This window comes from Tupaia chinensis, unplaced genomic scaffold (genome assembly GCF_000334495.1).
Source record: "Tupaia chinensis unplaced genomic scaffold, TupChi_1.0 Scaffold000054_1, whole genome shotgun sequence".
Lineage (NCBI taxonomy): Eukaryota > Metazoa > Chordata > Mammalia > Scandentia > Tupaiidae > Tupaia > Tupaia belangeri.
In genome coordinates, this window is record NW_006159512.1 from 6512855 (window position 1) to 6526995 (window position 14141).

Consider the following 14141-nt stretch of genomic DNA (forward strand, 5'->3'; position numbering starts at 1 on the left):
CCCCTACTTAGAAAGCTCTGGCTTTTTGGCCCAATTCTAATCAGCATTGATCTGTCAATTTCTCCTCTCCTGTCCGTATCCTCTTCTTAGAGAAACTAAACTACCCAACAGCCTTGTACCAGGTGACCCTTCACACACATGTCTAAGACAGTAAATGAATAAACCCTGAGACTAATCACATCCATGAAACTGTTCATTCCCAGGAATCAACCACCTGGACAGTCTTGTAGACCTCATGAATGAGATGAATGAGGGCACATTTTAGCTGCCCATGATATGTAGGCCACACACAGGTGGAACAGAGGAATCTGATCCACTAAAGAAGGGTGAGGCAGGTGTACATAAAGAGAGAGACCAAGCAACAGAGAGAAAGGGATACTCTTGCCAAAGAGGAAAGCAAAAATGTTGATAATAACATGTATGATAATACCTTTGACTGAACTAATATACAGTGTATTCATGCTGAGAAAATTAATTTTACAAGCTGTAATGATAAACAGGGATTGAATATGTAAAAATAAATAAATAAAATGATAATAGAGGTTGCATCAATGTTTTGGAAAGGACACTGAAGTGAGAGAAGGACCATATATTCTAGTCTAGGGCTGGGTACTGCTCAGATGATGGCTCTGGGTAAATTATTTCATTTGACTTAAGTTCCATGATGTCAGTATAACTTAGTGGCTGAGACTATAGCTATCTGGAGTTAGGCAGAGTTGGATTTGAGTTAGTCAACCGGGTATGATATTGTTGAGCCATTAAAAAATACATATAAAGGTTTATTAAACTTAACTATGAAGCCATGTAGAAAAATGATGTATTGGCAAGTTAAAGAAAAACATAAAATTGTACATACTCTATGATTGCAACTCTATTATAATAACTATGCACATGGGAAGTCTAGACAGGCCTTCTAAGCAATAAGTTTGTCACTATGGAGATCAGAGAACTCCTCACTCCATTGGCCACGCTTTCTGTAATGAATTTTTTATAATAGAAATAACTTCAGTATGCTCTATTAGCTAGAATCCTCCAATGTTAAGTGACCAAAAAAACTCATAGAAAATAATTCCTTTTCATTTTCAGATACAGAGAAAGCAGAAGACAATTCTTTAGTTTTGACTGTGATCACCTTCCTTAATTACATGCCATTAAATAGTAAATTAAACTTGACCAAAAGCTAAGTCTTTAAATAAATAATGATTGTTTCTATTATTTCTGGATTAAATTCCATCCTAATTCACTATACCATATAATTACAGTGTATGAATGAATAAACAGAATAACACTAATATATAACCATAAATAACAGCATTTTTCTTTTTGATTTTACTTGTTTTCTTTTTGTTTTTTAGTTTTTGTTATATGGTGTGTGCACTGGCACAAGAGAGAAAAAATGAGAAATCACCCCCAAAGTGGGAGCCATGCACAGTCCCTTATCTTCCAATCTCCTCTTGGGACTTGGGGCATGCATGCACACTCACCTGGTGTGATTTTCAAGCCACCATGTCCTGGATTTGAACCACACAATCAGCCATGTCAGATACAGTACCTTAACCTCTATGCCACCTGCTGGGCCTTGCTTTATTTTTTAATTTTTGAAACTGAAGAGTAAAAATTGTGTGTGTGTGTGTGTGTGTGTGTGTGTATTACAAAATGTTTTGATATATGTATATGTTGTTGAATGGCTAAATCAAGCTATTTAACATATAATGGAACATTCTTTTTCTAAATTATCTCTGTGCCATGCTAGAGACTGTTGAAATAAAATAGGCCTCTAGCAGGTGTGGTTAGTAAAGAAGAGTTTTTATTCCTCTCTGGTAGCCACAGTGCGACTTCAGGAGACATTCCAATATAAATGCATCTGATTCCAAGAGTCTGGTCATCCTGGGAAGAATCTCTCATCAACTGATTTACATGTTTTCTCCAGAGTAGACTGTCTGTATCCAAATTCTCATGTGTCAATGGTCCTGTGGTTTTTGTTCTAAAGTCAGGTACTATCCTGACAGAATTGCAGGTTGAAGCAAAGACTAGTGCACAAGGTATTTATGAGTGAAGACAAACTACACGTTAGCAACAAGCATTTCTGGGCCAGCTGCAGTGGTGTGGCAGTAAAACAGTGTTCCGCAGTGTGAGACCCATATGGGAAGGTCCTAAATTTCTATCCCAGAGTCACCCAGCACACACCATGCAGTTGCTCGCCTGTGGTCTGTGCTGGCTAAGGTTGGGGAGTAGATCATAGTGTGGAGACCCTTTTGGGAGTGACCATCTGATGTTTTTCTCTCTCTGTTAGAATAGATAAAACAAACTCAAAAACTGCAATCTTACTCATGGGCATAGTCTTATTCTAAGTCTTAAAGGCAAAAGAACAAGGCAATCAACTCATTGTTAAAGAAGTGATTTACCAAGTGATTAGAAACAACATTGTTTAGGAATGTACTCAGAGCATCACTAACTGTTGAAAACACTCCCTTTTATGGATGCTGAGAAACATAGACAATGTTAAGTGGTAGAAACTTTATGAATTCAATACCAGATAAAAGTTATTATTAGAAGAGGAGTGTGGGGAACCAGCAGTTAGCGTAATGGCTATGTTGCTGGACTCCCACGTAGTTCACTGCGGTTTGCAACCCGGACCCAGTGGTTTAAAACTCACGCCGGGTGCATGTGCGTGCGTGCCCAAGATCCCGAGAGGAGAATGGAGGAGAAGGGATTGCGGCGTGGCCATCCCCCCTGGGGGTGATTTCTCGCTTTCTATCTCTCTGTCTCTTTCTGTCTGTCTGGCGAGCGCACATGCCCTATAGTGAAAATCTCTCCAAAAAAAAAAAAAGAAGAAGAGTGTGGAGATCAGCAGATAGCTTAATAGTTACGTCACTGGACTCCCACATAGTTGACTGAAGTTGGACCAAGCAGCTTGAAACTCATGCCAGATGCATGTGCATGCATGCCCAAAATCCCAGGAGGAGAATGGAGGAGAAGAGGTTGTGGTGTGGCTATCCCCCTGGGAAATGATTTCTGTCTCTCTCTCCCTCTCTGTCTCTCTAGTGAGCACATGCACCTTATAGGAAAAAAAAATCTCTCTCAAAAAAAAAAAAAAAAAAAAGGAAAAGAAAAAAAGAAGAGCAATGAGAGTGCCAACCCCTTGGTCTAGTATTAATAGTAAAGGGAGCTAGATCCCACATGGCTGACTGCACAGTTATAATCCCAGCCCCAGAAGCTTGAGAAATACTTTAGACACAGAATCCCAACAGGATGAAGAAATGGAATCAAAGGGATCTAGGTGTGACTACACCCCATTGGAAGGTGCTTTGTCCCTCTTCTCTTCCTATATATCTCTCTGTCTCTCTCTGACATGCTCATGTGCCTACTGACCAAAAAAAAAAAAAAAAAGCAGTGAGAACCTTTAGCCACCATTCCCAGAAGCCCCTGCTTACTTCATACTAAAATCTAATCTAAGCCTAAAGAAATACCTTAAGTTGGACTCAAAAGGCGTTTATATGAGACTGAGCTAGAAAGAGCAAAACTGTTAGTGCCATGGCCATACTTCAGGTGATTAATGAAGGAGCCCCAGCTGACAGAAAAACAAGAGGGAGAGATTTTTGTCCCACCCACTGGCTCACCCCAAGCTTCAGAGAGCAAGAGTCTGTGGCCAAAAATAAAAATAAAAAAGGCAAAGTCATCCCTATGTATTATACACGTTGACTGGTTTTTAAGGCAAAACCATATACTACTCCATTGTCTGCCCTTGAATGCTGCCTGGGTGTATAAGGAAGGGAGGAGAATGGCAGTTGTATATCCGTAGATACAGACTCTGCATGTAAAGTATCAGGTCAGTGAAAAGATGAGTGAGAACAATGCTTGCTGGAATTATCATCAGTTAAAATCTGTGAGTACCGGGCGCATGTGCATGCATGCCCAAGATCCTGAGAGGAGAATGGAGAAGGGATTGCGGCGTGACCATCCCCCCTGGGGGGTAATTTCTCGCTTTCTGTCTCTATGTCTCTCTCTGTCTGTCTGGCGAGCGCACACGCCCTATAGCGAAAACCTCTCAAAAAAAAAAAAAAAAGAGAGAAAAGAAAAAAATCTATGAGTACCATATAACCAGATCCCACCTTATCATAGGCGATCAGCCTAGATGGATACAGCTAAACCCTGGGAATAGGCTTGTCCATGTCCTACTCATCATTCTACTCTTCAAAATAGGCCTGAGGAGACGGAGTCAAATAACTTCCAAATAAATAAAAAACAGAGGCAAATAACATATGCACAAGGTGTCCTCTAGAAAATACCAAGGAACAAAGACACTATTCACTCAAAAATAAAAACAAGAATTTATATGACACTATATTTAAATTAATGTATAGTTACACACAGCAAAATGAACCTGAGAATATGTCATCCTAAATGCTCAGAAAAATCTGCAACCAATCATTTTGGGAATATTTGAATACAGACTTTGGCATCCCTGATGATATACAAAAAAAGACATAGGCTTATGAAACAAGAACAGAAACCTGAAAAAGAATAGGATAAGATGAAAGGACAAGAACTTTAGATGATTAAAAACAACAGGCTGCACAGCAAAGACCAATAAGCAGACTAAACAGAGCAGGGTGAGATAAGGAACAATTGCAAGGAAATTAAATGTCCAGTAGTAAAATGGATGAGTAAATGGAATAACTGACACAACAAAAAATCAGATCGATAGTAAGAAGGATGCAGCAGACACTGTTGGAGCAAATAGAAGCCATGTGCTTTACAAACAGAAACCATCTTTTGCTAAATATTCCTCCCTCAGGTAAGTAGACCTATTCCCATCTCCGGGAAAAATCCCTAGTGTCATCTCATTCCGGTCACTGTGATTGGTTAAAAGGAGAGTGTATAACTTAGTTAAAGTCAGTGAGACCCGAGGTGAAATCTGCTGAGAGCTTTTGAAGGGTTTGCACACTGAAGGTGACACACAGAAAGAGTGCTCCTCTGGAATGTGAGACCATCTTGCTAAAATGAGACCATCTTCTAACAAGATTCCCCGAAGAAAAATAAAGAATGTCTGCTTCTGTTAAAAAAAAAAAAATGGTTGATATTATGTTTCTTTTTATTCAACTTTAAAAGCCAAAGGCAGTGAACCTCTACAAACACCAAACAATTTTAATTCTCCTTAAGTTTTCATTTGCATGGTTAGACAAGAGAAAAATATTTTCTTAAGACGTACAAGGAATGAGAAAATATACCAAGTAAATGTGGTGCTTTAAAATTTTACCTGAAGGGTCAGCAGGAGGCATGGTGTTTGAGGCACTGGACTCCCACAAGGCCAACCATAGTTCAGGCCCTGGACCTGGCAACTTACTTTCTCACTTTCTCTCTCTCTCTCTCTCTCTTACTCTCTCTCTCTCTCCATTTCTCTCTCTGGTCATATTGAAAAATGATAATAATAAATAAAAATTTTTAAAAATTTTACCTGAAAATATTCAAAACTTTACTTAAAAATGTCTACATTATATTTACGAATTACTGAGAAGTGAAGTTGCACTGGGAATAAGCATAGTTCGCTAAATTCCTTAAGGAAAGAGTCAATCAAGATACACTTTTACATAAATTTTCTGATCTCAGGAATATAGATAGGAGAATATTTGGAAAATCTTAAAGGTAGCCACTAACATAATGAACCTATGATTGTTCTTCACCTTACTGTGAAAGGAAAAGATACAAAGATTACAAAGATTAAACTCTTTCCTTGGGAGAAAAGATAGATAAATATAATAGACCCCTGGTTTCAAGATGGCCCAGCCTTGCCATGCATGAAAATAAAATCAACATGGTTTTGAACAAACCTTCTTGGTCTCATTCCTCTGAAAACTAAATGTCTCTGGGGCTACACATAGAGGTCTATCACTCCTGAAGGTGTTAGGTAAATGGTTGGTGAAGAGGTTCTGGGGTCCAAGTCAGAATTTGGAACATTAACTCTCCCAACATTTAGAGTAGACAAATTATATGTTGACTAAACGAGATAATACTCACAAAGAACAGAGCAAACTTAATGACACTATTCAATAAATGTTTAGTAAATATTATCTGCAATGATTATTGCTTTTATTTAATCTTTTCAATATCTCAATAAATTGCATCCCCCGAGATGTACCCAGATGTAGCTTCAAGTCCCTGCTTTTATGTTAACAATTCTCAAATAAGTAGGTGGGTCAACTAATGTACTAATGGTATTCTGCTACCAATACCTTGTAGAATAACAAATTAGTGTATCTATGAAATGTATAATGTAACAGTGGATGGATCACAGTAAATATTTAAATATCACTTGATTTTTTTTAAATACTACTATAATATGCATTTCTGTCCAAAATTTAGCCCATTTGCCACGGATAAAGAAAGGATGATGTCAATATAATGCAGTAGTTTGAAAATCACATTTTTCACTTGTAATTTTCTCCCATGTCATAATGTTGGAACCACTAGTAAGAGCAGCTCAATGCAGCAGGCTCTGCTAAAGCAAAACACAACAAGGTATAGAATTGTACAATATGCCCATTCACCGCCACATTCTCTACTCAATTTTACCAAGGTCTCTGTCCTTCAAAGCCAATTCTGCAAATCCCCATTTGCCTGGGTCTCCAAAACATAGCAGTCTGAACCCTACTATATATTTCTTTAATAAATAAAAATTTTTAAAAATTTTACCTGAAAATATTCAAAACTTTACTTAAAAATGTCTACATTATATTTACGAATTACTGAGAAGTGAAGTTGCACTGGGAATAAGCATAGTTCGCTAAATTCCTTAAGGAAAGAGTCAATCAAGATACACTTTTACATAAATTTTCTGATCTCAGGAATATAGATAGGAGAATATTTGGAAAATCTTAAAGGTAGCCACTAACATAATGAACCTATGATTGTTCTTCACCTTACTGTGAAAGGAAAAGATACAAAGATTACAAAGATTAAACTCTTTCCTTGGGAGAAAAGATAGATAAATATAATAGACCCCTGGTTTCAAGATGGCCCAGCCTTGCCATGCATGAAAATAAAATCAACATGGTTTTGAACAAACCTTCTTGGTCTCATTCCTCTGAAAACTAAATGTCTCTGGGGCTACACATAGAGGTCTATCACTCCTGAAGGTGTTAGGTAAATGGTTGGTGAAGAGGTTCTGGGGTCCAAGTCAGAATTTGGAACATTAACTCTCCCAACATTTAGAGTAGACAAATTATATGTTGACTAAACGAGATAATACTCACAAAGAACAGAGCAAACTTAATGACACTATTCAATAAATGTTTAGTAAATATTATCTGCAATGATTATTGCTTTTATTTAATCTTTTCAATATCTCAATAAATTGCATCCCCCGAGATGTACCCAGATGTAGCTTCAAGTCCCTGCTTTTATGTTAACAATTCTCAAATAAGTAGGTGGGTCAACTAATGTACTAATGGTATTCTGCTACCAATACCTTGTAGAATAACAAATTAGTGTATCTATGAAATGTATAATGTAACAGTGGATGGATCACAGTAAATATTTAAATATCACTTGATTTTTTTTAAATACTACTATAATATGCATTTCTGTCCAAAATTTAGCCCATTTGCCACGGATAAAGAAAGGATGATGTCAATATAATGCAGTAGTTTGAAAATCACATTTTTCACTTGTAATTTTCTCCCATGTCATAATGTTGGAACCACTAGTAAGAGCAGCTCAATGCAGCAGGCTCTGCTAAAGCAAAACACAACAAGGTATAGAATTGTACAATATGCCCATTCACCGCCACATTCTCTACTCAATTTTACCAAGGTCTCTGTCCTTCAAAGCCAATTCTGCAAATCCCCATTTGCCTGGGTCTCCAAAACATAGCAGTCTGAACCCTACTATATATTTCTTTATGTTAAGGTACTTTAAAATTGAACACACACACACACACACAAATACAACTGTCAAATGCAACTGTATGTACTGTACTGGATTCCTATATTGATTCTATTTTATTTATTTATTTATTTTTCTTTCATGAGCAAGAAGACAGAGCAAAAAGACAGCATCCTCAACAGGGGCTTGATCCTTTGATCTACTCCTAGCTTCAATCAGTCCCCAATCAGGGGCATGCACATGCTTGGCATACTCAGGGAGGTCTCTTGATACAAACATGAAGTTTTACTGTGTGAGTCTCCTCATAGAGCATTGTGTTTTTCTGCTGTACCAGCATCTCACCTCCGAACTAGTTTTTAATCAGAAATTAAACACATCTTTTTAACAGTGTCAGTACTTTTACTGGGATTGTTATTTTTATTGCATTTCAAAGTTGTATGTGTTATTAGTGATCAACCTGACCTTGTGTTTCCTACATCATATGTGGATTTTCAGAACATGGGGTTCATCCAAAAACCATAAATCATAACAGAAATATCTATAATTAACCTAACCAAAGCCCTTTCCTTCTCCCTCCTTCTCCTGTCTTTTCTAATCCCCCATCAAACCCTGTTTTACACTCTGTCTTAGATTGTATACCACATAAAGAGACAGGTCTTAGAGATTCTCTAACATCTATCAATATCCAGGGGAGAAGTCAGAGTATATTCAATACTGGAAGTGGCAAATGCCATGACAAAACAATATTTAATAACTCTCCAAATGGACAGCTAGTTTTCAAGCAAAAGATTTCATTTCTCATATACAATGAAAAAAATTAAGGATTATTCTTCAAAACAAGTTTGTTGTAAAAGCAAATGTCTATAGAGGAAACAATGGAACTTGAACATTCAAATCACATTCAATAACAATTATCATTCCATTTTGTAGATGTTCTTGAGAAATGAATAGTAACTCATACCTTGCAGTCATCCTATAATAAGCACAGATTCATATTCTAAAGACAATATGTTAATGCCAAAAATAAATGGTTTAGGTTTGAACCAGCAGGTAACCTGAGGGTTAAGGTAGCTGGATCCCACATGGCCAACTTCCCAGTTCAAGTCCCAGACCCTGCAACTTGAAAAAACACTCCTTGCATGTGCACATGCATGCCCAAAATCAGGAGAAGGGAATGAAGGAAAAGGAATTATAGCATGTCCACCCACTGGGGGGTGCTTTCTCACTTTCTCACTTTTGCTCATTCTCTTTGTCTCTCTGTGTGCCCTTTACTCTATGTTGCCCTATAGCAATTTTTTAAAAAAGAAATAGTTTAAGTTTAATGTAGTGCACTAGTTGACTCTCACAATAACTACTTAAGGCCTATAGTGTCTTAATACATAAGATGCTATTTTCAGTAGGTTGTAAAGTAAACTTATTAACAGTTACTTTTTGTAGAAGAAAAACATGCTAAAGATGAAGAACGGGGCCCAGTGCTCACTTTGGCAGCATATATACTAAAATTCAAACAATACAGAGAAGATTAGCATGGCCCCTGTGCAAGGATGACATGCAAATTTATGAAGTGCTCTATATTTTTGATACTAAAATTAGCAAAAGAGAAATGTCAGGTTACTTATAAACAAAGGTTTCCCCATCAGGCTAACATCAGACCTCTCATCAGAAACAATGTAAGCAAGGAAGGGAAAATATATTCTAAGTGTTAAGTGAAAAACAGTTTCACATAGTGTGAGAAGAGCGTGGGTGAAGGAATAGAGTCTGAAGAAGGATATTAAGGAGAATAATAGAAAGGCAAAACATTAATGGGACAAAAAAATGGGATATTATCTGTTGAAGATAACTTTATAGTATTATCAACTAGACTGGGGAGAAATGTAAACATGTTGGAATATTCACTTTGTGAACTAAATTGAACATATAAAAGAAATAAAATTTAAAATAAAATTTAAAAAACTAAAAAAGAAAAAAAAAAAAAAAAGAAAACTAGTTTCAACCAAGAATACTGTACCTGGCAGGATTATCCTTCCTATGGAAGGAAAGAAAAGATAAAAACATTCTCAGATAAACAAAACCTGAAAGAATTAACCAACACCAGACCAGCTCTTCAAGAACTTCTGAAAGGAGTACTTTACCAGGAAAACTAAAGACACATACAGAAATAAGAGAAGAAAAAGCAACCAAGAAAATGACCAACTTAATGCTAGGGACAAGAAATATGAATAATAATGTTGAATGTTAACTTCTAGGATTTAAATGGAAAGATAGGTCCATAGTAATGTTACAAATTCAACAGAAGAGAGATTAATTACATAAGACTGAACTGGTAAAATAGAATTTTATGACTTTTGAGTAAAACATTACTGATTTTGACTTTACTATTCTTTGTTTTCCCAATTTAAAGATTTTTCTTTCTTTTGAGCTGTTGATAGGCTCAGCAATTTGTTAAAATATTTTTTCTTCCTGTTTGCTTCTTTAAATGAAAACGTAAACTTTTCTTCCTTCCTGACCCCTCTGGAATTGGAAAATATTTGAGAGTATTCTTATTTTATAGTATAATAGTTATTTGCATAAGTTCAATAATACCTGTTGCCTTGAATCAAAAATTGGAAATACTCACTATTGGACACTGGAATGCCATATCTGAAGATTAAACCAGAAAACTATGGAACTGAGATAGGTCTCAAGTAAGCCAACAGAAACTCTTGGAAAGATGGCCTGGCACCATAAACAGTTCTGCCTGACAGAGAGGATTAGAGAAGCTGTATGAAAGAATTTCTACTATAAAATAACCTGACTTTTCTAGCCCAGCTTTGTAATCAGTTGAGATTGCAAAAGAACAGCCACAACCAGAGAATTATCTTGAGGAAGACTTTAAAGAAAGAAAAGGAGACTGATCTTTGCCTCCAGATGGTATATCACAGAATACTTGGTAGATGGGGCTGAATGAAAAAGGTTTATGCGTGCATTGTGTGCTGGATGTTTGCTTTTCAACAGTTTGAGTGGTTGACATGTAAATATTTTCTTAAAGATATTTAAAACCATACTGTCTCTGTTAAAGAGTCACAAACAAAATTATAGCAAATATTTTTAATATTATCGTTAAAATTCAGTTTTTCAAAATTTTGAAAGTTGTTGATTAACTGTCAAGAACTATGGAGCATGAGCAAAAATTTTTTGATATGTAAAGTAAATGTTTGTGGGAAAATGTATAAATAAATAAATAAATAAATAAATGATTTTTTTAAAAGAAAGATAAATAAATAAATAAGAACAGGTCCCAACTCTGTAGTACAGTTGGTAGAGTACTTAACTGCAGAGCTGAAAGCCACATGGCAATCATGAAAACAGAGAAAATAGACAACTGATTTAAGAGGCAATTAAGTGGCAGATTATACAATATTTACTACTGTCTGGAAGTACCTAACGCTTAAGGTTCTGAAATAACAAAACCAACATGGCATTGATACAGAACTTCTAAATAGGACATTCCCTAGAATGAAAAGATAATATAGAGATTTAGACCTAAACCTTCATTTAATAGAAGAGTAAATTTTAGCTCAAAGAATTTAGGTGACTCACCCAGAATCACACAGCTGATCAGTAGTGACACCAGAATTTCTCACTATGATACCCGTGTTATATTTCTATCCATGTACCACTACCTCTCCTTCAAACTCTCTCTTCTGCTTTCTGGAAAGATCTGTCTCCAAAAGACTTCTCTCACTGAATGCTCACCTCAATTCCCTCCCTCTGGCTCCCAGTTGGATTCAGATGAAGGAGCCTATGAGAAGATTTAAGGAGTTGAAAAAGAAAAAGGAAAAGGCATCCATTTTCTGTCAGTTCCTCCAGTCTAACCAGTTGAGACAGTGGCGACATTCTTCTTCAGTGTAATTCCTCCCAGGCAGATGCTCTGACTCTCTCCAGGTGCTGGTAACAACCTAAATCCTGTCCACCTTTCTGCATATTATATTGTCCATTTACTATTTTCCATGAAACCCTTTTGTATGTACCAAATCTTTCTTGCTTCCCATGAAGCCCCTTTGTATGTACCAAATATTTCTTCCTGACTCACATGACCAGTTATCACTGTGTAATTTTCCAACCATACTTTTCCCTGTCTGAAACATGAAATTTTCACCTTTCTAAAATTTATACTTGAAATTTAAGAGTAAAAGAATATCTTGATTTTATCAAGGTATTTATTATTTTAGTTTTCAAAATTTTAATTATGATGTATTTTAGTGTAGCTTTCTTTAGACTTATCTTATTTGGAATTCACCCAACTTCTTGAATTCTATGTATTTATGTCTTTAACCAAATTTAGGGAGTTTTCAACTATTATTTCTTCACATTTTTTTTGGTCCTACTCTCTCTACTCTCCTTCCAAAACTCCAATATAAAGGTTAGCACTTTGTTATTATTCCAATACATCTTTGATAATGCTGTCATCTGTCTAAATACTCTGATTTTCAAAGAGTGAGATGAGTTATTCATATAACTAGATCCTTCTTCTTTTTCAGATTCAGACTTAACAGTCACTTTTGTAGGTTCTTTTCCTTTATATTTCATTTCATTATCTGTAATTATGTTGTTCACATATTTTAATACGTTTTATTGTCTGCTTTTTCCCCTTGAAAATAAGCTCTACAAGGGCAAGGACCATGTCTTATTCAGTACTGGTTTGCTCAGAATAGGCATTCAACAAATATTATTTTGAGTAAAAAGTGAATAAAGGTATCAGCAATTTCATACATGCCTGAAGACAAATATCTGGTACTTCTCACACATTTTAGTGGCAGGGCTGAAGATGGACTAAGAAGTCAGGTGGCATCTAAGTACACCACAATTTATAGATTACAAGAAGATGTGTAACTCCTAGGAAGTTGAGCTTACTCATAGCCCCTTCTTGCCTAGTTGGGAAGTCTCAATAAAACAAACCCAAACTGGCATCCCAAAATAGCTGAATATCAACTTAAATTTTAATTTTCATCTATTGAGGAAATACTGAAGAAAGTTTAGATTCATAAGACACTAAAAACTCCTTAGAGGTCTCTTTCCCACCTCTGCTCTTCATTTTCTTTCTTTCCATTCATCTGTATCTCTTCCATCCCTTCTATTTTTCTCCACATGTATGGCTGCTATCCCCACTTCTTACTCCCTCCTCCCTCTCTCCAAACTCAACACTCTCCTTCACACCCACCTGGTACTCCACAGGGCTCACTTGCTCCTTCTTAGCCCTAATTTACATTTTAATTTTCCTTCCTCTCTGATTTGGATTTTTGCTTTTCCTGGCTCTTCACTTACTATTACCCTGGTAGGTGTAAGAAAGACCAGGATTTAATCTGATGAAGGCAGAATTCTTTGTTTCTAAATTTGAAAAAGGCCAAGAAGACTAAGACAAAAGAACAAATTCTTGCCCCAGAAGTGATGTCCTAGGCAGTAAAGCTCCGCTGCCTGATACTGGAGCCATCTGGGAAGTCCTGGGGTTTGGAACCTGGGTTGACTGGGACAAGACATGTGTACTTGCTGGCATGCCTGAGATCTTGGCTGGTTGAAAGTTTGGAGGTGGGAGGAGAAATTGCAACATGGTAAGACCTTGTTGGCTGTCTCTCTCTCTCAATAAAGAAATCAATTTTTTAAAAAAAATCTTTAAATAGAGAGCGTCCTCACTATGGAAAGAGGACGCGGGAGGATGGTGCTATACAGAGGTACAGACGATGAGATAAAAATAAGAACCTCCACTCTACTATAATGACACTAAAACAAATATCTAATATCAAAGTATCAGCATATTTTAATTATTTCAAGACTGCTTTTTCTCCCTTGGTTTTAGCTATTCCTGTGTTCTCCATCTATTTCTCTCTCTTTTCTATGAGATTTTTAATAAAGGTTTTCCAACTCATGAATAATGACAACCATGGGCTGAAATAGGAAATTATCTGCTGTGTTATCTTATCTCTTTGAAGAAGGCATAATGCATTAAGAAACATTAAAACATTGCCTGGAAGCATGTATCTAATTGTTGAATACACAATTATACAAGGCTTGATCGAACAGGCTTTAGACAAGGAAGGATAGCCACAACGATTAAGGTCACCAGCTTTGGAGAGTGCCAAATCTAAGTTGTTTCAACTTCACCACTTAGAAGTGGCATAAAATCCAGTAATATACTAAACATTCCTGATCCCAACTATTCTATCAGAAAATGGATGTAATACAACTGTCCCATAGGTTTACTACAAGGATTAAATGGATGT

At 36.4% G+C, this 14141-nt stretch overlaps 1 protein-coding gene and 1 non-coding gene across 5 annotated transcripts in view; one reads left to right on the forward strand and one right to left on the reverse strand.

The window, feature by feature from the left end:
* Positions 1-14141, reverse strand: part of CUNH12orf42 (chromosome unknown C12orf42 homolog) — a 174272-nt gene that overhangs the window by 56877 nt on the left and 103254 nt on the right. The window lies entirely within an intron of this gene.
* Positions 9357-9463, forward strand: LOC114009796 (U6 spliceosomal RNA). Its single transcript, XR_003551181.1, has one exon. It is a non-coding gene; the product is annotated as a U6 spliceosomal RNA (small nuclear RNA).